The following is a 20,744-nucleotide window of genomic DNA, read 5'->3' as shown; positions in this document are numbered from 1 at the left end:
ACTATTAAAAGCGTATATTCAAAATTGAAGTATAAAATAAACAATTAACAATGCATAGACTCGATAACATGTTATATAACGGGTTGTGTAGTTACAAAGAGTGGTTCGAACAATATTATTAGGCGAAGAAAGTGAATCTGTTCTCCTAATGACTTGTTATGCATAGAATTCCCAGAAAAAAAAGAACCAAAAAAGAAAGGAGGGGGGGGGGGATAACAGAACAAAGGCAACAATAATTAATACCCTATCTTTCAGCCAAATCTCACGAAATTTACTGACAATAATTGATAATATGGAGTGAAAATTCAAAGGGTTTATCATTTACATTCACGTTACCAGAGAATGACAAAAGAATTATCGTAGAAAAAGTATCCGACAAAATTGGTCCTGATGATTCGAAATCGAAAATACACTGGTATTCTACTTTGGTAGTATTTCTTGACAAGAATCTTGCTGAAGATGATAAAGTTTGAAGATTTTCAAGATTTTACAAGACTTGATGGTAGGTCAAGCAATGAGTATGTTGCAACAATGAACCAAATAAACATAAATAGAAATAGAAATATATGTGGAGCACCTATAATTGGTGTTTTCTAGGTCTATTTATATACCTATATGGAGTAATTTTCTTTCAGAACGTCAGGTCATTCTTTTTCAGAATCAACCCGGACGATTCCATGTTTCAATGGTATATGCTCCAAGGCATACCTGTGTAAGGTCATTTTTTTCTTTGATAAACATGCAATCTATGATTTAATTTCATTCGTCTAATAGTTTTGTTGTTGCCGATTTGGAAATTTATTTTCTAAAGTTCAACCAATGATAGATGTAAAAGAAACCGTCATTGTAGACCCGCAATTTAATTTTAGAAACAAATTACGTGAATTAAGTTTTGTTGATTTATCGCTATAATAAAGAAACATTATCATATAGGTCAGATGAATTTTAATGTAGACTTTCATAAAATAAATCCAGATTTAACATATTCGTGTGTAAGATTTTGGAAATCTTATTGAGTCAAACTGAATAGGTTGATTGATTTTTGGTTGCTTGCTTAACGTCCAGTGGCAAATATTTCATGCATGTTTAGAACGATACACACTGAATAGGAAATCATACTGTGACCTACATGTATTTATATTGGTCTTCGTGTCATTTATCTTTTTAAAATTTATGTATACTTTTTACTCTATCAAATGATCAACTAATTAAATAATCTTATATTCTATTGAATAACATTAATATAACTCACGAAAGGGTCGGGTGCAGAGGGTATATAATTTTATCCTGTCCTGACTATCTTTTAATAAAATGTATTGCTTTTCGAAAGACAATTTTTCTGATTTTTTCATTCGATTCAAGTAAAATGTTATAATAAATAACAACTTTTCCGCGATAGAAATAACATAGCAAATAGAAGGAAAAAAACATACCCCTCCCCCTTTTCAATAAGGTAAGTGGTACAATAAATAACTTACAATGTGTCTTGTATTTCCCATACACCGTTATCGGATGGTAACAATACATTTGTGTCTTACTTCATGCAGTTACAGTAATATTTTTATTGTGTATGGATAACAATTTTTAAAAGGTTTTTATCTAAATTATTTAGTGAGTTTTATTTCACATTTCAAATGAGCCGCAAGGCGTATTAAAACCTGAACGCATTAGAAAGGAATATCCCACTTTAGTGTTGTCGGTAAAAAAGGATACTAAATTTTACAAATCTTTATAAAATTAATATTTTTTGACGGTATATAAGTCAGATAATGCATATTTTAAGGTTTTAACATAATTTCACATTAAAGGTTAAATAAAGGCAACAGTAGTATACCGCTGTGCAAAATTCATAAATCGATAGCGAAATAACAAATCCTGGTTACAAACTTTAACGGAGGGAAACGTATAAAATATAAAAGAACTGCAACACATCAGAGACACGACACCGAAACGTAACAACCACTGAAACGAACGATAATGTAACAATGTCCATTTTCTTGACTTGGTACTTGCCATTTTATGAAAAAAAATGGTGTTGAGGCATGCCGAACATCTCGCTTTACTGGCAGTGTTAATTATAACATTAAAATGACAACATTACACGACAGGGTTACAATAAATACATGCATGGAAGAAAATATAGGACAGAGAGACAAACGAATAATAGCCATCAAAAGGTAACAGGTCATTGATTTTACCTATGGATTAATGATTGGTTTTGTGGATATAATCAGTCTACGAAATGGTTCGCCCTTGTTTCCTTTCCAATATTTCTTTTTCAATTTAATATCTTGCCAATACTAATATAAGGTTAGGGGTTAAATTTGGGGTTACATGAACACGGATTCGAATGAGATCAATTATTGACTTGTTTGTCAAAATTTCGCTTTTATTTATTCCTTAAGAAAACAGATTGGCTTTTTTGTTACAATGACACTTTAAATAACTGTTATAGAATAACAAATGGTTTACAAAGTTTCCAGCTTTAATATTGGATAAACAGGAACAGATTTCGCTAATTTAACAGATTAATTTACTCTTTCCTCTTGATATTCATATCAATGAAAATAAATGGCCGTCCTAATGGACACCACTCATGCAAATTTATTTCTAAGTAGAACCAATTATGGAATATTAGTAAATTGTCACTACTTTTAAAAAAAATATTGATGGAGATATTCTTTATGATGCTTTGTGATTTCAAAAAATCTTAACTGGATAAAATAGGCTGCTACCCATTCAAAGCATGCTTAGTTCTGAGCGTCTGGCGTATAAAATTATAATCCTGGTACCGTTGATAACTTTTTTCATGTGGTATATATGAGATATTTTAACAAAATTTTATTGAATAATAAGAAATGTCATCGGATTTTGTCTAATGCTCAGTCCGTTTCTGTGTGTGTTACATTTTAATGTTGTGTCGTTGTTCTCCTCTTATACTTAATGCGTTTCCCTTAGTTTTAGTTTGTTACCCCAATTTTGTTTTTTGTCCATTAGATTTACGAGTTTTGAACAGCGGTTTACTACTGTTGCCTTTATTTACAACCTTTTTGCTTTAAAGATATCATTGAACATGCTGCATGAGTTCTTTGTATGATATGTACTATAGATAACATCTTCAAACAAGTTTTTTTTCTAACTAAGCTATTTATTATCAGTCATACATATACCTATATAATGACATCTTACTGATACTTATGAGAAAGACATTTACCGATAATGAATGATGAAATAACATTACAATACTAAGGGTTATACTAAATAGAGCATGCGTATAGTGCCGTTTAAAAGTTAAGTCGGTTTATTGCTGTAACGATATTTTAGCGATACATTTAGGCTTAATTCGTCTTAATATTACGTAAGTTTGGTTTTTTTTATTCATGAGGGAATCATTGATTTCGAACAGTATTTAGAAATTTTATAGTGATATCTGCATGTCTTACAGAAACTTGGACCTACTATAGTATTTCTAAATGCTTTTAAGTGCCATGGAATAAAAGTTCAAAATAATTCAATGCATTATGATTTGACAGTTGAAGTATACACGAATATAATTACATTTTACATACAATTAATAAATATTTATATAGATTGGGCATGAGTGCCAGTGAGACAACTCTCTATTCAAGTCACAATTTTTAAAAGTAAACCATTATATATATATATGTATAAATATACAAACAGTGAAAACCCTGACATGAAGCTTTTAAGTGTATATGATTGCAGGGACCCAATACACTTAAATGCAGTTGAAGTCTACAATGAGCAGCTTGTCTTCCTCAGGGAATAGATTAACTTTGCTGTATCTGGAAAAACTTTTAAGAATTTTTGGTCGTTAATGATTTTCAACTTATTCTATTGGCCTTTTTAATTTTGTTTTATTAGAGTGTCTATGCGTTGTCAGTTTGTTTTAGATTTATGAGTTTGACTGTCCCTTTGGTATCTTTCGTCCCTCTCTTGCATCGTCGTTAAGGTTCAGCATAACAAATGGAAAAATATAGCCGTATTTTCACCTAAAAAACTACTATGTGTACATACTTACCTGTGCTTTTTGGAAAGTTCAAAGTCCTAGCATCCACTAGATTCATAAAAGGTTAATGCATTTTGTGTTTTAGAAAGATAAATTCTTTTTAGGTTTTTGAAGGGTATTTTTTTTCCTTTCTGCAGAAGGTGTTAAATTAAACAAACACATCAATTACTTTGATACTGTCCACTCAGATAAACTCTTTAAAACTCACCTATAGTCGTGAAGATACATGTTGTCCATGTCAATTAAGGACAATCAAAATAATACAAACCAGTTTTTACCTGAGGGAGTATCTCAAAGTTGTACCGCAACTTAGTTAATTTTCACACATTATGCATGAAGAAAAAAATGGCCATCAAAATCCAAAAGAGATTTTATCTTTTTTAATCACAAAATGCATTTTACTTTTATATATCTAGTGGATACCATGCATTTGAATTTTCCAACTGGACAGTTAAGTTTGTTCTTAGAGTATTTTTTGGTATGTAGATACAGCCATATTTGTCTGTTTGTTATGATTAACCATAACTTTTACAAAAATCTTCTCCACTAAAACTACTGGGCCAAATTTAACCAAACCTGGCCACAATCATCATGGAGGTATTACTTTACAAAGTGTGTCCGGTGACCCGAGTTACCGACCAAAGTGGACGCCATGTTAAAATATATAACAGAGGGGCAAAATGTAGAATTTGGCCTATTTCTCTGAAACCAAAGCATTGAGAGCAAATCTGACATTTAGATACATGCCTATTTTTATTTTACATTTTACCAAAAATAATTATATATCCATACAACTTTTTATTTTATGTAATTCATTTAAACTGTTTATATGTTTGATAAAGTTAATATATTCAAATTACGTTTCAGGTAGCATGGTGTGTTATACATCCTGTGTTGCTGCAGTTGGTGTAACAGGTGCTTTTGGTGGTCCTGAAATACTTCCTACCCTCGGATTTACCACCACTGGCATAAAAACTGGATCATGGGCGGCTAAATGGATGTCCTTATATGGAGGAAATGTTAATGCAAGAAGTTAGTTTGTTTGCCAAGTTTCATGTCGATGGTGCAAAGAGAGCAATGAAATGGACAGGCACTTCCTACGTTAATGCTGTATGCAACTACCTTTGATATGACGAATAATCGACAGTTTCTACAGTATTTCCAACTATCCATAATGCCTTTATGTTTTATGCATTTATATAAAAATATTGCCAAATTTATTTTGATGTCCAATTTTGATTTTTAATGTTTAACTCTCAAATGTATCTTATCTTTTATTATGTTAATTATTCAATATTTATATGACATATCATCACAGAGAAATAACTATCATATAGGTGTAAAACCACCAAATCATGGTACGTCACATCCGGTCGCATACGAAAGTAGGTCTAAAAAAATATTCCCTTGAATTTGACCGTTGTAGGTAATTAATCCTACATTTTATTGCAGTAAAACTATTTCTGTGTCATAAACATATGTCTTGGGTATTTCTAAACACCATTATTTTTTATTTTTTATTTCTATAGAAAATTTTGTAATATTGAGGTTACATGGTGACTAAACCTTGTACACAGATAGAATAAGGGGAGAAATTTGATTGGTTAACTTCTTCCAATGATGGTTATTTTCTTATATGCAATGGAATGTTATGTGAAACTTTTTCTATAGAACTGGACAGGATGAAACTTTACTCATGCCAAGTATTTCTTTATTTGAATCAAAGATAAATTCTGCACAATTTTTTGAAAAGTGCAAATTTCACAAAGACTAATAGGGGAAAATCTATGGTGGTATTACACCTAATATGGGAAGCTGTATATGCACCTATTGCCTTGTGAATAATCTCATGTGTTAAAATTTCTTGCTAATTTAGTGCAATAATACAAAATTTGAAATATTCTGAGTGAATTGAGTCTCTAAAACACATTTTATGAGAAAATTGTCTTGTAATAGGACTGTACCATGAATATTCAGTTGACTGAACAAGCTATACTAAGTGCATATATTTATTTTGTTGGCAGGGATGGGCTTTTTCTCCTTATTAATAATATTTTGCTATGTTATAACATTTTCCTAGGTAATACTTAAATAAATATATTGTTAGGAGTAGATAAAATTATTTTTTTATATTGTAACGACAAGTTATTCACTAAAAGAGAAGCCTTTTATGTCCCTCTTTGGAACGCGGCGTAAATTTAATTTTTACGTAGGACTTATTGAAACCTACCTGGAGACAGTAAATTTTTATATGGATTGTTCATTCTGCTAAAATGCTTCAATTACTCATTTCTTATAACATTTCTACCATAAATGAGTGAAAGTTATTTATTGGCCTGAAAAGTTGAAATTTTGAGGAAATGAGAGGTATAAATTGACCCAGAGAGACCTTATAAAGAAGACAAAGAGGTTTATTAGTGGTATTTTATCTTCCTAAAATCATCTTGTGTATCATTTTCAACAATTTGTAGGCTGATAAGATAGATATTTGATCATTTATTGGTCCACACTCTATTCTATCTTGATGCGGCTTGGTTTGGATTTGTCGAAGAAATTTTGCTCGAATCGCTGTAGATGTTGTCTTTTAATATACTAGATATTTCTCAAACTATTGAACTGATTATGACAAAACTTGACAGAAATGCTTGAAATAAGCAGTATTACAAAGGGAAAAAGTCACATTCAGTTTATTGAACAAAAAGGTCTTCTTAAGGTGTAGTACCACCAAATCATGGTACGTCACATCCGGTTGCTTACGGAAGTAGGTCTAAAAAAATATTCCCTTGAATTTGACCGTTGTAGGTAATTAATCCGACACTTTATTGCAGTAAAACTATTTCTGTGTCATAAACATATGTCTTGGGTATTTCTAAACACCATTATTTTTTATTTTTTAATTCTATAGAAAATTTTGTAATATTGAGGTTACATGGTGACTAAACCTTGTACACAGATAGAATAAGGGGAGAAATTTGATTGGTTAACTTCCAATGATGGTTATTTTCTTATATGCAATTAAATGTTATGTGAAACTTTTTCTATATAACTGGACAGGATGAAACTTTACTCATGCCAAGTATTTCTTTATTTGAATCAAAGATAAATTCTGCACAATTTTTTGAAAAGTGCAAATTTAACAAAGACTAATAGGGGAAAATCAATGGTGGTATTACACCTATACACACACTGATATTATAAAACAGGGACGAAATATACCAGAGAGACAGTCAAACTCATAAAGCGAAAATAAACTGACAACCCCATGGCTAAAAATGAAAAGGACAAACAGACAAAAAATAGTACACATGACAAAACATAGAAAACTAGAGAAAAAGGGTCATACTCCACAAATAATCAAACAATGTCTTATTCAAAATGTGTTGAGTGTTGTGTTTACTGTTGACACATATACCTGTTTCCTAAAATAAGAGAATTGCGCTGCTGAGTTTTTCTTCTTGTAGGCACAGAAAGTTACAGATTATCTATTCAAGTACACAAAAAAACTCTCTTTTTTGACAAATAATAGATTGATTTTTTTTTCTTCAACCTTTTTATTTTATTTATGATCTATAACAGATTATCATTATTAATATACTGCTGTAGTATTCCATGTTATAATTATTACACTTATTGATCGGTGTGAGAAAAATATCTTTCCTCACTAAGTGAATGTCTATTCTTCGAAAATGATTGGTCTAAATTTAATTATGACATTAAGTTATCAACAATTTTTCAGAATTTCTATTGTGACGTCCTGACAAATGCCTGATCACGGCATATATAAAGAACACAACGTGTTGTAGATCTCTGAAAAGGGAGGATGAAAATCACAGAAATCAGAAGATGTATTGTTGCAAATGAAACATAGATCTACATAGATCATAAAAATGAATAAAAATGCAGGCGTGTAAACAACTCCAGAACACCGTTTGCAATGAGGAAAACCAAGCTATAAAGATCATTCGAATAACTATTGTGTAAACGAAAAACGAAAAAGTTCAAATTGAATAGAATAAATTAAATTTGATTAACATTGGATATTGCATAATATAGAAAACATAACCTCTAAAGCCGTTTAGATAGGCTATAAAAACATCAACAATAAAAGCAATTCATGCAAAAACAGGAACAAGTCCCTAGTCTTCATCGTAATCCGGTCTGATTAAAGAAAAGAAGACCAAGAACAACAAAAAATATTAAAATCCAACTCAAATTCAAAGAGGGGAAGGCCATTAAGAACAAAAAAATGAAACGTGAGCACTCAACGGAACAAATGAAAATAAATTAAAAAAAACCCTGCCATATTCTTGGTTTAGAACAGACCTTTTCGAAGACAGTAATGATTCATATCTTTCACTTTTGTCCTTAAGGTGCAACATACCATTAACAGTATCAATATTACTGCACCAAAACACTTTAGTAATGTTCGAAGCACGCCTCTGATGTGGTATTTTCTCGCTGTATCAAATACCTTTTGGTGGCCTTCGGCTATTTTTTCTACTCTTTGTTTGGGTTGTTGTCTCTATGACATAATCGTATTTTTCATTGTCTATTTTATTATTTTTACTTTTGATCCTTAGATGTCAGTTTAATCGTTTGATCTGTTAAAAACCCGATCATTTCATTTGTACTGTGCATGGGAATTGTGGGTGAGGCATGCAAATCAGCAGACTGTTACCTACTCGACGTTTCCGAGCTAGCAACTTCTGGGTTCAACACAATTCCATCAGTTTAATTTCTAAATTTTGCCTTGATTTGTCTTTCTTGAATTAATTTACGAGATGAGAACATTGGTAAGCAACTGACGCCTTAATTTATAAATGAAACTTATAAAAAAGTTATATTCAGGTATTTCTATATTACACGAAAGAAGTATGTACTTACGAATCATTAAATCTATTGAGATAATTTTTGTTCTCCACCTCGTTGTATTTTTAAAAAACACTTTAGTTTTGTTGCATTTAAAACACAAATTAATCAGATTTCTTTCTAGGCAGTATTAAGGGGGAAGGAATGGGATAGCCTTCTAAGAAAATTGGTTATACTAGTACTGAAGGTATATTCATTATGCTCTATATGGGTTATAAGGAAAAGAAATGAAATAAATATACCAGATGAGGATAAATGAATCTAGTATTGCTTCTCATCTTTCTAAAGGAATAAATGAAAGATTTACTAGACAGATTTAAAACAAATAAGGTACTCTGGCGGGAATACACATACACTTATAGCTATATCATCAAATTAACTATGTTATCAGCTTCTCGATTTTATTTATACTACAAAGCAGTTTGTTTTAATGTGAACATAAATGTACCAATAGCCTATATTATCGAAAATCGTAGTTTTTGTAATTAACTGCCTTTTACGCCTGTACAACATCTCTTTTTGAGATGTTCAAATGCAATTCTCACTTTTCCTCTCACATCTAGACGTCGATGGTCACTTCTGGTTAAGGCTGTCCACAGTTGGTACAGCTTGTAAAAATGACCGCTTGATATACTTTATAAGAAAGTTTTACATCAATGACTATGGCATCAGTATCAGTGGTAAGCTAATCATAGTAAGGGTTTGTTATTTGATTTTGCCATGTTATTATGGACTTTCCGAATTGATTTTTTCTATAATTCAGCATTTTTGTGATTTTACTTTTTATCTATATGCCATTGTCACTGATTTATCTCTATTTACTAGTTTACTATCATCTCAGTCTTCCACATTATAGTTGGACAAATAATAAAATTGCCATAATTGGTGAGTTTGTGGTCATTTTGTATGAGTAAGCTATCAGCGGTATTAAAGTGAAAGAACCTCACTAATTACACAAAGTCGTAGGTTCTATCTGAATGTGTTGTCCATTCGTTTGACGTGTTTGGACTTTTGATGTTGCCATTTGAGTAGGGACTTTTCGTTTTGAATTTTCCTCGGATTTCACTATTTTTGTGTTTTTTATTTTGCTCTCTGAGTGTGTATCCATCAAATGAAACAAAATAAAACCAGCCTTCCATTATGACAACAAACATAATCAATGCATCAATCCTGTTTAAGAACAACAGGTTTCTTTGCAAACAGAAACATCTTTAAGGATGTACTACTCTGAGGAGTGCAAAATTTCTAGAATTTAACTTTTTTTCTTAACCTGATTGTTCAGGTTTCTAAGACTGTAAAATAAATATTGGGGAAGAAAAAATCATATGGTGGTGCACTTTTTCTGCTCCGGGCCTTTGCAAAAACCAAATTTCGATGATTTTCCAATTTTTTGGCTATTACCATGCAAAAAAATCACAGTTCCACAATTGCAACAAGAATTCATCGTCCATCGTTTAGCAAATCAAAATGAACGGTCGAAACAAGAATCGAATACATAGAGTGAAATTTCTGAACTAAAAAGAATTAAAGAAAAGTAGAATATCAGTTACATTGTTTTCTGAATAAGGAACTAGTTATGTAACTGTTGATAACTAGTTTAGGATAACATTACTAACAGTTTAGAAAATTTTGAAGATTTCACAAGAAACAGTCAATCAAATAGTACATTGTTACAAAAACCTGTATTGAGATAAATATAGATTAATAAATATCACACACCTATGTTTGGATTTTTCTAGGTCCAATTGATTTTATGTCAAATGTTTAAAAGTATATTTATCAATGTGTGTACCTGTGTATGAATCAATTTTTGGATCAAATCACTCAACGAAATTGTTAACCTTTTTTCAGTTTCAAATTTCATCCCCCCCCTTCAAATCAAATCTATTCCCAGATTAGAATTTAAATTAAGGGTCACATGAATACGGATTCAATTGAGATTAAATTATTGCCTTGCTAGTCAATGATCATCAGTTACGATTCATGTAAATGTATCACTTAAAATGAGATCCATTCTGAAATAAAAGTAAATTAACAAATCCTTTTTAAAAAATATTGACGGGGATACACGTTATGATGCTTTGTGAATTCAACCATCTTTTACACCAAAGCAAAGCATGCGTATTTAATGGTTGTATATAGGATTGTTAAACTACTTTAATAAATAAATACTTAAGGTTCACATTCTTTTCAACATTATAGATTTGTTCAGTGTGGCTGAATGAAAAACAAAAACTGAAAAAGGACGATTTGAAATGATGTTTTCCACTTGTATTTTTTGTCTATCTGATGAGTTAAGCCTTTTTTAACTGATTTTATAGTTCGTTCTTATGTTGTACTGTTATACCACTGTCCCAGGTTAGGTCGAGGGTTGGGATCCCGTTCACATGTTTAACCCCGCCACATTATTTATGTATGGATCTGTCCCAAGTAATGAGCCTGTAATTTAGTGGTTGTCGTTTGTTTATATGTTACATATTTGTTTTTCGTTCTTTTTTTTTACATAAATAAGGCCGTTAGTTTTCTCGTTTGAATTGTTTTACATTGTCGTATCGGGGCCTTTCATAGCTGATTATATGCGGTATGGGCTTTGCTCATTGTTGAAGGCCGTACGGAGACCTATAAATGGTAATGTTTGTGTCATTTTGGTCTTTTGTGGATACGTATCTCATTGGCAATCATACCACATCTTCTTTTTTATATTTAAAGATATTCTTGTACTTAATTTATATTTTTGTATGATTTCCTGATATGATTTCAAAGATAGTTAACATCTTCAAACAAGATATTTCTCAACTGTTATATAAATTATTTGTAAAGATCCTCTACAGTGACACATTTAATGTTTATAGATATTTTAATGGCATTTTCAGAAAATGCATTGCATCAGATACACACCAAGGGAGATAATTTAAAACAAGATACATTACAAAAGGTTAGGTTAAATCGAACATTGGGTACAACGTCAATTCAAAGTAAAGCCAGTTTAATACTTGAACAGTATATTTGGAACACATTTTGGCTTACTTCGTCTTAAAATATAATGTAAGTTTGATTTGTTTAATTCAAAATATTCACAGGGGTAACATTACTATTGGATTTTATAGTGCTATCTGCATGTCTCCAAAAACTGTGATGACGTGTCATAAAATAAAAGTTCCTTTGTAATACAAGTAGTTTAAAAATATTCTATTGTCGTAATACTACAATGTAATTGGATTGAGTAATTGGAGTCTATAACAACCAAACATAATTACATTTTACATACAACAAAAAAAAGTTTTTTTTATTTTCGTAAACAATGAAGGAAACCCCTGACAAGAAACATAACTTATGAGATCGCCACTAAACTAATCACCAGAAAATATATAAAATGAGCGGTATGTGTATTCGACTGTACGGAATCTTGCTCTACCATTCTTAGCAAGTCTGCATTTTTACCTGAAACAACCAGATTAAGATTTGAAACATGCTAGACCAGGGGCAAGTTTACAAAGCTGTCTTCGGAATAAGACAGGTCTAATGATAGTCTTACGACATAGGACTACACGAGATGTGTCTTATAATGGTATTATAATGTTCATAAGTGTATGTAAATTGATTACACTTATTTCTTTATTAATTTTGCAAATTATTTTATTATTGTTTCATTATCTTTTTCTCTTTACCTTCTTATAAATAAATCTTCTATCAGTGAACATTGGATGAAGTTTTATAACCTTATACTAACCGATACAGTAAAACTTGAATACAATTCACTTGTATAAAAAACAAATGATTATCAGTTATTGTTTTTTTTCCTCAAATTTGTATTTGATTTATATATGTATATTGGTGTATATATATGAGTATATTATTTCTTTCAAAGAATACGTTAAGTTATTTAAGGGAAACACAAATATGTAATACATTTACATTATTCCCCCCCCCCAATTGATCCATGTAAGTAGTTTGAAGAACTTGCGGCAGGTTTAGAATAACGTAGCTAAGTTCGTTTTAAGACAGCTTCGAGGCGAGGTCTGAGATATGTCCTTGGATAGTCATAGTAGGATCAAAAGACATGTCCTTAAGTATATTTTATGACTGGTCTTACGATAGTTTTGAGAAACCGGCCTTTAGTGATTTCTATTTAATCAATCTTGATTGTGTAGCTTTCTATAGTGTATGACTAAGTATCAAATGCATATTAAGATAACATAAAAGTTGAGAAGAATACTGTATGCAAATAATGGATAACACCTAGTTTAAATGGAATCATTCAGACTGTATTGAACTTTGAAACTACCCACTGAAATAACGTTTGTCCTGAATTCTTGAATATGCATTTATAAATGTCAGACTTCTTTTTAAATTCAAGAAAATTAAAAATTAGATTAATATGAGAATGAAAAGACAGCAGTAGTATTTTAAGCGATATAAAACCAGGTTCAATCCACCATTACCTACATATGAAAATGCATTTACCAAGTCAGTTAACTGTATGACAGTTGTTATCAATTTGTTTGATGTGTTTAATTATTTGATTTTGCCATTTGATTAGGGACTTTCCGTTTTGAATTTTAAACCTTTAATCACTTTAAGATAAAGCTTTATTCTATCTTTGTAGATACGCAAATGTGTTCCTATTTTACATATATATATTAAATTCAATTAAATTTACGTATGAAATTTCTGACTCTAAGATATCTTTCTTAGACACAACCACATCTATAAAGGACGGTGTCATATCAACAGACCTCTACTGTAAACCCACAGATAAACATCATTACCTTTCTCCCCAAAGCTGTCACCCCAAACACTGTACAAAAAGCATCCCGTACAGTCAAGCTCTCAGAGTCAAGCGAATTTGCTCCTCTGAGGAAACGGTTACAGCAACTTCGCGGATTTTTGACAAAACGAGGTTATAAGAAATTGGACATAGATAAGGGGTTTGCGCGCGCTAACAATAACAGCCAAGATGACCTCTTACAGTACAAACGGAAGAGGCGCAGCAAAATAGTCCAGTTTGTTCTTACATACTATCAAGCCTTCAATAACCTTTCACGTTTGATCCGTGCCAATTGGCAAACTATTGCCAAACACCCTAAATTATCCAAGATCTTTCCCAATCCTTCTGTCTTAGCTTTTCGGAGACCAGCAAGTCTGAAAGACTTATTTGTTAGAGCTGACGTCTCCTCAAACAAAAGATGTTCAATTGCAGGATGGTACAAGTCATGTGGTAACAGACGTTGCCTGACTTGTCAAAAAATACTGAATACTCAAACATTAACTTGCCACTCGACTGGGTCTGTGTACACTATATATTGCAATTTAACTTGCAAAACCCAGAATATACATCCTTCAGTGTCGATGTGGCATGCAGTATGTTGTCGAGACAGAGCAGCCATTAAAAAAAAACCGCATGAATGGTCATCGAAGTGACTACACTTGCTAGCCCGACCTACCCGTAAGTCGTCATTTGAGATCACCTGGACACACACAAGCTGATCTCAAAAACCTTACCATCACAATCATAGACCACAACGAGGGTTGGTCGAAGGTCGACAGAGTCGCTCGGGAAAGATTTTGGATAAGAAAGTTACGGACAGTCTCCTCAGAGGGCATAAATGAAAAAACATAGAACGAGTCCCCAATTTTCCTATGACCACCTGTTTCAAACAACGCCGGATTTAGTACTGCTTTACAGTTCGAAATTATTTTTAAAAATAACAGTTTAAATTGAAGGTTTCCATTGATTCGGGATGATGTATCAGTACGTTGCCACGTTCAATTATTTTACCTCATTATATAAAACTTAAATAATACTTACCATCTTACCATAACTTAAATAATATATAAATATACATAACCTTTTTAGGTCGATTAATGCTAAATCATTATTTTTATTATAATTAATATTTTTATTATTATTTTTATAACTATCGTTCATCTTATTATTATTATTATTATTATTATTATTATTATTATTATTATTATTATTATTATTATTATTATTATTATTATTATTATTATTATTATTATTATTAGTAGTAGTAGTAGTAGAAGTAGTAGTAGTAGTAGTAGTAGTAGTAGTAGTATAATTATTATTATTATTAGTATTAGTAGTATAATTATTATTATTATTGTTATTATCATTATTATTATTATTATTATAATTATTATTATTATTATTATTATTATTATTATTATTATTATTATTATTATTATTATTTTTGTTATTATCATTATAATTATTGCTATTTTACGTTTCGTCCCCGAGGGTTTCACCGGCCCAGTAGTCAACACTTCGGTGTTCACATGACTATCAACTATGTGGTCATTTTTATAAATTTCCTGAATATAAAACTTTGAATTTTCGTTAAAAACTAAGGATTTTCTTATTCCAGGAATAGATTACCTTAGCCGTATTCAGCACAACTTTTTGGAACTTTGGATCCTCAATGCTCTTCAACTTCGTACTCGTTTGGCTTTATAAATATTTTGATATGAGCGTCACTGATGAGTCTTATGTAGACGAAACGCGCGTCTGGCGTACTAAATTATAATCCTGGTACCGTTGATAACTATTTACACCACTGGGTCGATGCCACTGCTGGTGGACGTTTCGTCCCCGAGCGTATCACCAGCCAAGTAGTCAACACTCCGTTGTTGACATGACTATCAATTATGTGGTCATTTTTATAAATTTCCTGAATATAAAACTTTGAATTTTCAAAAAAAATAAGGATTTTCTTATCCCAGGAATAGATTACCTAAGCCGTATTTAGCACAACTTTTAGGAACTTTGGATCCTCATTGCTCTTCAACTTCGTACTCATTTGGCTTTATAAATATTTTGATATGAGCGTCACTGATGAGTCTTATGTAGACGAAACGCGCGTCTGGCGTACTTAATTATAATCCTGGTACCTTTGATAACTATTATTATTATTATTATTATTATTATTATTATTAATATTAATATAATTATTATTATTATTATTATTGTTATTATTATTATTATTATTATTATTATTTTTATTATTATGCTATTATTATTATTATTATTATTATTATTATTATTATTATTATTATTATTATTATTATTATTATTTTTTTTTTTTTTTTTTTTATTATTATTATTATTATTATTATATATTATTTTTTTTTATCCTTTTGATGCACCATTTCCAACTATATAAATAGATTATATATTATCTAATAATGGTGTTAATAGAATGAATGATTTTTACAGTGTAAAATATCATAATTACTTTAGCATCCTGTATAATTGATTTTTTCATTTTAAAAGAAACATATGTCACAAATATTTATCCTAGATTTGAAACCAATAACTTATTTATGTTACCTCAATTACATCCTTGTAACTTGTACTCCTGTATCAAGCCGACGTTTGTGACTCAGTACAGGAAAACATACATGGTATACTCCAAATGTGAAATACCGACGTTTATAACTTAATACAGGAACACATACATGTTATACTTCATATGTGAAATACTGACGTTTGTGACTCAACACAGGAATACATAAATGCTATACGACATAATATACTGATGTTGTGACTCAATACAGGAACATATAACTATTATGCTGCGTATGTGAAATTTAAACGTTTGTTACAAAATACAGGAACACGTATATGTTATACGCTATATGCAGGTGCTTGGATTGAGAGATTTATCATAAGCACTCATACCACATCTTCTTATTTCTTTTAACGGACGGTGTGACTTGATATGTGGCGCAACACTCCATTCATGCACCATCAACATTTTGTTACTGAATTATTAGAAATTGCGATTTACAAGCGAAGATTTTTCTATTTTTAGAATTTAACGGAAATTGTTGTATACAGTCATGGCAAATCCAAAACTGATTGCTGTCATACTCATTGGTCTGTTGGTAGTAAATACTGAAGGTATAACAACTTGTTGTATAACACAAATTGTACAGAGGTACATTTATGTTTCATTTCATTGACAATTTAGATGTGTATATTTCCTAATTATTTGTTTGAATTTCGATACACATAGATTCATCTCATTTCAGCTTTATCATACAGTAGAGTTCTTTGGGACACCGTCGAAACTGATTTTTTTTAACATAGTAGGTGGGATGTTACATAAATTAAAATTACAGATTATTATGTATCGGAATATATATAGTTGTTAAGGAAATTTCAACATTAGCTACTCACTCAAAATTATTACAACTTTTTTATTCATTTAGTCCATTTTCATTGTGCGGCTTCACAGAATTCGTTTTAATGAATACTTAGTGATTTATTTTACCATTTACCTTTCCTCTTTTATATTGCAACCTGCTAGTTGTTTTTTAAAGTTCATATTTTAGCCTATTTCAGATTCACTTTTCAAATCAAAATCGAGCAGCAACCTAATTTTATTTGAATATTGAAATATTAGGAAAATGATTGTTGAGACGAAAGGTCTAATGTGAATTCCTCTTTGGTCCGTTTTGACAAAATATTGGTTGCAGCAACCATATCCGAATTTAAAGCAATTCATCCATACGAAACTTTGTGTCAAATTATAAAAGAAATCAAAAATGAAAAACTTAAAATTTTAAGGTAAAAAATTTGCACTGTCGGATGCTGACGCATACTACAGACTCAGTCATTAGTTTGACGATAAACATACAATCAGTTGTTAGAATACATGTGCAAATTTTAATAATTGTGTATTTCACTGAATTCAAGGGTGTGGTTGTTGTGCATAACCATTAGGGAGAAGGTATTTGCTTTGTTATGTGTGGTAGGAATGAACCACTTGAAAAGGTCGACCCTCATGATAGATGTGAAGGTATCCAAATAAGAATAAAATATATGTGAATCATATGTATCAGAAACTAATCAGATTTCAAGATTTCTAGACGATGCAATTAAAACATCAACAAAGTAGCATATCACAGGATATGTTTTCTTTTAATCAAAATTATATGGAAAGGGTGGAGTACTTAATGTCTCAGCTACTCGCACCTGCAGTTTATACCATAAGAAAGTCACAGATGATAAATCCGTTGGTTGATCATGCCATACTTTTGTCTGGACTTTTATATTCTTATTTAATTTATGTAATTGATTTAAACTGTTTAGTGTTTTATAAAGTTTAAATACTCAAATTACGTTTTAGGTAACATGGTGTGTTATGCGTCCTGTTTTGCGGCAGTTGGTGCATCTGGACCAGCGGCACTTGTTGCACTCGGATTTACTCCCGCTGGCATAGTAGCTGGATCATGGGCGGCTTGGTGGATGTCCTTTTATGGAGGAAAGGTTGCAGCAGGAAGTTTGTTTTCCGCGTTACAAGCCGTTGGTGCAAAGGAAGCAATGAAATGGACAGGAATTCCTTACGTTAAAGCTGTATGCAACTACCTTTGCTATGACGAATAATTGACAGTATCTACAGTGTTATTTTTAAAGTGTTTCAACTAATCCAAATGCCTCTAATAAAGTCAAATTGCATTTTTAAAACATTACAAACAGGTATTTTAGGTCCGAATTTCATTTTAAATGTTAAACTCTCAAATTTATAGTGTTTATATGGTTATTATTCAATTTTTCTTTGACGTGTCATAACATTTATTTTAAAAAACCTGATATAAATGTCTTAAATGTGTTTTTATATCAATTGATTTTGGAAATTTCCAACAGCTGATACAATTTTGACCGAAGGCTCGATATTTATAAGTTACAAAGCACAGTTTTAAACATAGTATTGTTACGTGTGTAATTGATTTGGCAAATGTTTCTTAAGATAGATATAACATTTATAATTGGTAAGTGATGATTCTGTTTGATTTACGTAGTATGCATTTTTCATGTTTTTATAATCAAAATTGAATTTGACAGTTGAGTTTCGAACTATGGCATTTATAGTTTAGTTTTACATACAAAAGGATATTGCGCTATTTATACATATCCATAATTTAACATTGTTCATATTGTACAAAAGGCATCTTGTTGTTTGTCAAAAAAGTAGTTAATTAAATTTGCAATTCGTTTTTAACCTTTTCAAATGAGTAATGACTATGGTCTTGTCAATAAAAAATGGTCTTGTTCATATGCATTTGGGGCCATTACAAAATATTCTATGTTATAATATATTGTTTTTTCAGAAAAAAAGGAGGAGATGAGATATTTATTTCGAGTAACATATTCAAACTAACAGAGACCTATCTATCTGTAAACCCTACATGCTGCTTTTATTATATGTACCAATTACACACTTATTAAAAGATGAACCACTTTTAATGTTTTTCATACACCTGAAAAGGAGGACTAGTGTTTTGTGAACATCTGAATATATTGGATTGAACTATTACACCATTTCTGTTAAATGTCGTCGGAGTGTACTTAGATCTTTGTCTATAAACTTGATTCAAACCGACAAATTCAATTACTTCTGTTTTTGTCCTTTAGGTGTATATCGGAAATAACTATTTAAAAATAATATGATTAAACAGAATTCAGTATGCTAGTTTTTCCTGGATTAAAAAAATGATGAGTAAAACATTATTTTTTTTGTGTTTATTTTGGTGTAGTCAGACTCATCAGGGACGCTCGAATCCAAAAGAGTTAAAAAGGCCAAATAAAGTACGAAGTTGAAGACCATATTGAAGAGAAAAATATTGTTTTACAAAAATCAAAGCAAATTAAATGAGATATCAATACGGCGTAGTAATTTACTATTTAGAACGGGAAAGACAAAATGTAAACATTACAAACATGCTAAAGGAAAATATTTGCACACCAAGGGAGATAATTGAAACCATACAATGCAAAAGGTGATGTTGAAATGAGCATGCGTACACCACCATTCCAAAGTAAAGTCGATTCATTACTGTAATAATATTTTTGGAATACAATTTTTACTACTTCGTCTCAATTTACGTAAGTTTATGTTATATTAAAAGTATTCACATGGACACATAACTATGAAACTGTGATAAGGAACATTGAAGTGCTATCAGCATGACTCACCAACATTTGGACAAAAAGTATTTCTTTATGATTACGTGTCATGAAATAACAGTTCCTTTGAAATATAAGTAGTTTAAATATATTTTATTTTCGAAAAATTACTTTGCAAAATAATTGGACAGAATTGATAATTGAAGCATATAATACGCGCATAATAACTTAATTACATACAATTAATAAAGATATATAAAAAAAAATCAAGTAAAACCCTGACACTGCACTGCACCGTTAATTTCAAACTAATAAAAGTCTCAAAAGAGCAGTATTTGTATTCGACTGTTACCTAAACAAACAAGTCCGAATTTTCACAAAAACAACCCGCTAACGATTTGGAACGTATCTGACACAGGCACTTGTCTGAGATATTTTTCTATATAATACAAGCTACTTGTCTCGCATTTTTGAAACATTGCAGCCGGTCGCGATATTCCGTTGTATGCCTTTTCTCAGTTACCAACCCCACTAAAACTTGCTTTTTCGTAAAGCCAAATTGATTTTCCTCTCCATGGTGTATAACACGCCTACTTTTGTTGTCAGAATTATTTGTATCAGGCCTACCGAAATATGTCAATCGTAATTATTTAAGGATTAGCAACACAAAACTCGCAGTAAAGGGTTGATTATAAAAATTGTTTAAAAAAAAAACTGTTAGTTTTTGTCTGAATAGAACTAGCCACCCAGTTAGTAAAATTGTAAAAGGTACTGTGAAAAAAAAATCCACAAATTTTCCAATTACGTCATTGTCATTCCTACTATTGCCTTTACGTACGAAATGAAAGAAGATCAGATAACTCCGAGAATCATTTAGACTTTTCAATAACATTTTATTGTGCGAGGTTTGGCATG

The 20,744-nt window shown here is 30.9% G+C and overlaps 1 long non-coding RNA gene across 1 annotated transcript; it reads left to right on the top strand.

The window, feature by feature from the left end:
• Positions 1-11,815: 11,815 nt before the first annotated feature.
• Positions 11,816-19,073, top strand: LOC134709851 (uncharacterized). Its single transcript, XR_010106067.1, has 3 exons — positions 11,816-11,944; positions 16,732-16,820; positions 18,052-19,073. It is a non-coding gene; the product is annotated as an uncharacterized LOC134709851 (long non-coding RNA).
• Positions 19,074-20,744: the final 1,671 nt, after the last annotated feature.

Source organism: Mytilus trossulus, chromosome 3 (genome assembly GCF_036588685.1).
Source record: "Mytilus trossulus isolate FHL-02 chromosome 3, PNRI_Mtr1.1.1.hap1, whole genome shotgun sequence".
Taxonomy (NCBI): domain Eukaryota; kingdom Metazoa; phylum Mollusca; class Bivalvia; order Mytilida; family Mytilidae; genus Mytilus; species Mytilus trossulus.
The sequence above is the reverse complement of the archived record's forward strand: the minus strand, read 5'-3'. Positions and strand labels throughout refer to the sequence as shown.